The sequence below is a fragment of the Octodon degus genome, unplaced genomic scaffold (assembly GCF_000260255.1).
Source record: "Octodon degus isolate 3935 unplaced genomic scaffold, OctDeg1.0 scaffold00109, whole genome shotgun sequence".
In the NCBI taxonomy this organism is placed as follows: domain Eukaryota; kingdom Metazoa; phylum Chordata; class Mammalia; order Rodentia; family Octodontidae; genus Octodon; species Octodon degus.
The window spans coordinates 1,625,990-1,632,034 of NW_004524685.1; the positions used below are offsets into that span (position 1 = coordinate 1,625,990).

At 35.9% G+C, this 6,045-nt stretch overlaps 1 pseudogene; it reads right to left on the minus strand.

Annotated features, from left to right (window-relative positions):
- Positions 1 to 242: 242 nt before the first annotated feature.
- Positions 243 to 343, minus strand: LOC111812023 (annotated as a pseudogene).
- Positions 344 to 6,045: the final 5,702 nt, after the last annotated feature.

The following is a 6,045-nucleotide window of genomic DNA, read 5'->3' on the forward strand; positions in this document are numbered from 1 at the left end:
TTTCCCATTTGGTCCATTACTTTACCATGGGTGAGTTAGTTAAACTCTCTGGTCTAAAATTTCTTACTTACACAGTGGGGATAATAGTAGTAACCATTTTGTATGGCTTTAGAATAGTGACTAAGATATTTAAAAAAAATAAAAATCCTGAACTTACTATTTTTCTTTTAGAAGGTTGGCTAAGTTCTCTAAATTTTCTCTAGATATCATCCCTGATAATGAAGAAGCATTTTTAAACACCTAAAAATTAAAAAAATTTAATCATTATATGCATTATGTATGTGTAGTCAAAGAGTACCTGTAGATACTACACTTGATCTTAGCCAAATGGCCGAGAAGTGATAAGGACCACCTATAGCTAGGGTCTTCCACTATTACTTTTTTGCTAGACACTATCTTGGCTGCAGTAGTGGTGGCTCTATGGCACTCATGCCACAGTGGGCTGTTCATCACTGAAAGCTCTAGGTGGCCCACCATCACTGGGTCAGAGCTGTCTGCAATGTCATATTTCTTACCGTTTAGGAGGTGAAGAAAAATTTGAATTCCAGTTGTGAGAGAGGATACACAATGGATTGCAATCTGGCCTTCTGGAAAGATCATGCCTTGGATCTTGGGAAACTTGAGTCTCAGGCAGATGTTAGCTTAAGATTCTACTTTACAAAAGTTCTATCACTGAGGACTAGTCTTGCTTAGCTCCAAAGAGAATCCAAAATCCTTGTTAACAACTTTTCTTAAAGGTGAGAATCAAAGGGGCCAGACAGATAGCTTAGCAGATTAAAGAGTCTGCTTAGGTAGAACGCAGGGACTAGGACTGGATCCCTGGCAAGCCAGCAGGTCCCTTCCCTGGGGCATGCTGAGATGGCCATCACTTGAGACTGGGCTTGGTGGCACACACCTGTAATACCAGATCTTGGGAGGTTGAAAACAAGAGGATCACTACATGTCTGATCTATGTAGTGGAACCCTGTAAACCCTATACTAAATACAAAGAGAGTGGGATAAAATAAGTAAATCAGTTAAAATGAAGTGAGGGAAATACGCCTATGGTAAAAGGATGGTAATTGTACAGATAGCAGGAAAGCTGTAGAGATGGAAGACCTAGATTTTCAAGTAAGTAGTTTTCCAGATGAATATGGGTTGAAGTTAGAGACAGTATAAGTGGAGGGAAAGCCTAGAATTAGCTGACTCCTGGTTCACAATAATGAAGTCCACAATGTAGAAGAAGAGTATTAAGGAGTGAGAATAAAGAGAAGGGCCAATAACTACACCAGGGAAAGTCCTGTGTCACCTTTAACCCTGTGGACAAATGAGGAACATTAATGTGGAATTATTAAAATAGAGTAATGTAATTTTTGTCTCTTAAAAAGATCATCAGACTATTGTAATGTGGTAATAAAACTTGAGGAAATCAGCAAGCAAATCCCATCATTTAGCATTGAAACAATATATGCAGACAAGGTCTGTGGTGGCCATATGGAGAGATTTTGAGAAGAGAAAGAAAAGGAATCCTTCATTATGGATCTGGAAAACAAAGAAGGAAAAGTCAAGGGTCCTTGCCAGAAAAACAATGGAGAGTAGGATGATTAATCACAATTGCAAATTCAGTTTTGAAAAAATAAAATTTTCATAGGGAATGTTCAGCAGGTAATTATCATGTACATGAGTTTGAAGCTCAAAAGTGTGCCTCATATCTTTGAATATGTGAACTCACCCAGGGAACACATTAATAGTTAGAAGAAGGAACATCTGAGACCCACCTTCAGGTTTATTATTTAGGACCATCACCACCAAACTGGAACATGCAGCCATGATCTATTATACAAGGTGATCCATTGAGGTAAGAAAAGAAAATGCTATAGCTTCTGTGTATGTTGATTATCTATATTAATAAGAATGGGATTACATTTGCTAATATTCATTGAACAGATTAGACGAGTCCCATTCAATCTACCTTGCATACCACACATGTTATGGAAATGTCATTGGGAGAAGAATAATACATAAACAAAAGAAATGTCATCTTAAATCTACTTATTTCCAACATATGATTGTATGACCCACAGCGTCAATTTACAAATTACGTTGTTAGGTTTTAACTAAACCAACCCTCTCAAAATAAGCAAGTGGCTAAGAAATCTTCTAAAAAGTAACTCACTACAGATAGTACCAGCAATGCAAGCTCAGGTAAATGCAGGGAAAAGATAGCCAACACTTCTACTCATAAACACATTTTTCTATAAATGAAAAACAATGAATATTCAATTGGATCATCCAATATGTCTTCCAAAATGGATTGTTAAAAATCAAGAAAACTTATTTGAAATATGGATTTATCATCACAATGAACCTCAAATGGAAAATATGCCTTAAGATATTAATGATTTCTTAAACCATGTTGATTTCAGTGTTCTGTCATCTTTATAATTTTATATTTTTGCATGTATATGTTATATTCAAAGAACATAAATTAATATAGTTGTTAATCCAAGCATAGAGAAGGTGGTTTTTTTCTCTTTGATACGTTGAGGTTGTTAATTTTTTTTTACTTTTTAAAGGGAGCACAAAATAGTATTAAAACAGAAAAATTACAAGTGATACAGAATTTCACTTAACAGAGTAATAAGAATTTCACAGTATTTGTTGTATTAGTGTTATCTTCCAACCAGTTATTCATATTACCAAATAATAGGCATGTAAAATTGGAAGAAGAAAGAAAGCGAGAAATGTATAAGAACTTAAGAAGAGAAAAAGTATAAACAATGGATAAAAAAGGAGATAAAACAAATTGAAGCATTAACCGCTCCTTTCCATAGAACAGCAGAAATACACAGTACAGTTGTCCAAACCATCCTATTTACATACATAGATAAATCTCTTTACCCCACTCTTTCTCCTGTCCTCTTCAACTTAGTTACTCTTTCCTTTCGAATAAGTTCATTCCATTTTCCTTATCGATAGGCAAAAACAATCAGTAGGATTTGGAGAGCCCTGAGGGAAAGGGCACAGGTCCTTTTGAATTTGGTTAAGGAGAAGCAGAAAGGGTTTACTGCTTATATCGTATTTCTATAGTATTTGAGAAAGAGTCTCCCTGGATTTCTTAGAGATGCTTCTCTGAAAGAAAACCACAGCCTCTTCATCACACTATTGATTGCATTATTGAAATTTAATCTCTGAGCCATAGCAGGATAGAGCAAGAAAAGAAATTTCAGCAATGTGATGATTTTATTAAATGTTTGAGAGCCTTAGTGCCAGAAATTAAAAGTGCAATCATTGGTCCTAGTTTCACAGACCATTAAGCAAACAACCTGTTTCTGTTTGAACTATTTTATTTGATTCAGGTAACATAAAAGACTTTTATAACAAGAAATCTATGAAGAAAAGTTGATTTATCCAATATTTGTCAACACACCTCTATTTAATCATGCAGACTTTCATGTAAAGTATAGCTATATATTTTAAACTGTGACATTTATACCAAAATATTGATCATCCTTAACATTCATGAATCTTCCCCTTCTACTCATGGACTTCTGTTGGTACTGGGTGACCAGAGAGTGTAATCTTCTCTGGAAATCTTAGTTGAAGTTTTATTAAGAGTAAATCCAAAATGGCAACTGTAGCACATTGTCCATCTGCTCTTAGTGCTTGAATTGCTTTGGTGACTTGAAATTCCCAAGGGATAAGGAATAATAGTGACAGTACATGTCATGTAACCAAAGATTAAGCTTTTGATGACTTTGTTATTTACATGTACAAAACATGATCTAAGAATTACCTATATAACGATTACAAGATTTCAAAAGAAAGATTTATCACTTGGTAAATTTAAGAAAATGAACATCTCCTATAATTTAAAAATAACCTATAGAAAATTAGATACAAAAATGAGTACCTTTTAACTGGCATAACACAAGAATTAATCTTGGTATTTAATATTTTTGGTGAGTGAGCAAAAGATAGATAGATCTCAACCCGGAGAAAGAATATGACACCTACTAGATGTGTGTGTGTGTGTGTGTGTGTGTGTGTGTGGTAGATGAGGTGAAGAAGTTGGTAAATTGTAACAAAAGAGTATAGATATAAGAAAGTTAAGAAGTTACCTCCTGTGACCCATTCTAATAATTAACTACCACCAGCAACACATGCAAGTAGTTACAGGAAAAATTTTACAATCATCACAGGAATTCAGATTTTTATCTAACCATAAAATTGCTTTACTTGCTTCCCAGTTGGCTCAAGAAGTCAAGGTAAAACAATCTCCCCAAACAAAGGATAAATAGCAAAGCTACATTTGTATTTGATTTTTTTGTATTTGATTTTTTTCCCCAGGATCCAAGTTCACCTTCAGCCAGGTCCAGCAGTAAGTGAAAAAGATCTGGTGAAATTATCTTTTCCTATGAAGCTTACCCACTAGACCAACTATGGGGTCCACACTATTCATGCTTAGTCTTACCAAAGGAAAGAAAAATAGCCTTTTGGATTAAAATACTTTAATGACACCTAGGGGAAGAGATGGGTGCAAGACAAAGAAAGAAAATTCACAATCAATCTTCTGATTTGAGGAGAGATTGGGAAGTCACAGAAGGGATGACGCTGTCATCCATGGATAACCTAGGAAAAGACCCAAATGAAAAACCTCTGGGGTATCAAAATTCCTCCATGTTTATTAAGCAGGAACCATGTGGGGGCAGTTTTAGAAAAGTACTGCAAAATTTACATTATATGCAAATCAGTTATAATCAAATGGCAATCAATGTCATCTTCAGTCTATCTTGAACAGTTGTGTAGCAATAATTGTCTATGATTTACATGGTGTTTAAATAGACTTTTCCTTCTTTATCACTTTCTACCCTTATCAACAGTCTTTACTATGTGAAATTTGTGAAAGCTAGAAAATATTTAAAATAAAACCACTTGTCCTGGATGTTCTTCACTTTATGTTGAGCCACTCTCTAGCTCTCCTTTTGCTGTCTTTTGATCCTAGGCATAAACCCAGCCTCTGAGCACTCTCCACTCTTAGTCGTCTTCTCATCCTCCGGCATTTCCTCCTTTTGCAACTTCTGTTCTTATTGCCATAATGAATACTATAAAATGTTCTCAGTTTTCCTGGATTTCCTCCCACAAGGTATGATGGGCTAGCGCTTGCCCTTGCATCTCAAATGCTGGTATCAAACTACTACAAGACATCTCCGAGTCTCTGAGTTTAAGCACACCCAGAATTCATGTCATGAGGATTGCAGGCTTTGATTTGAGCATGCTCTGCATATTTTAATGGTTATATATAGAACAGGCAATTTCTCTTAACAAGACACTTAAAAAAACTGCCTTCAGTTTGCTGAAAATGAAACACATACAATTAGTATTTACGGATGCAGTTGTGAAGAACTCAATATCAGGAAGCAGATGGACAGGAGAAAGGGGAATGGCACATGAAGTGTTTGGCTTTTATGGAAGACCAAGAGCAAAAATCATAAACAAACAAAATCCACCATTATGACAGTCCTTATGTACTAATACGAGAAAATCAGTCTGAGATAAATCCAGTTTCAGGCTCCTTCCTCTAAATGTTTCCTTTCTGACCTTGCCACTCCTACTGTGATCGTGGAAGGGCAATCACTGTAGCAAAGCCAGTATGAGCAAGTGCTCCTCCAAGGCAATATGTATGTTTTAGATGCCAACAGCAAGGAGAGATTTTTAAAGGCATCAAAGTAGAACTTGATAGAGACTATCAATAACAACTAAGAACATGAGGCAGAGAAGATATGCCTCCCATTGCCCAAAAACTGCCCTGCTGATACGTACGGCAGTTCCTGGACGTGGTAATAGAGAATCCATGTCTTTGGGAATCAAAACAAAACCAAATTATAAGTGAAGTTCAGTGGATTTCTCCTACAACCTGACCCTATTATTGATGACGGCTGCCTCTTGTTATCCATCAGGACTTTAGAAGCCAGCTGCATAATAAGGGCTTTGTGAGCTCCGACAATCACAAGATAGTTGGCATGACTGCGCTTTTGTCTTCCTGTAACCATATATTTTATTGTT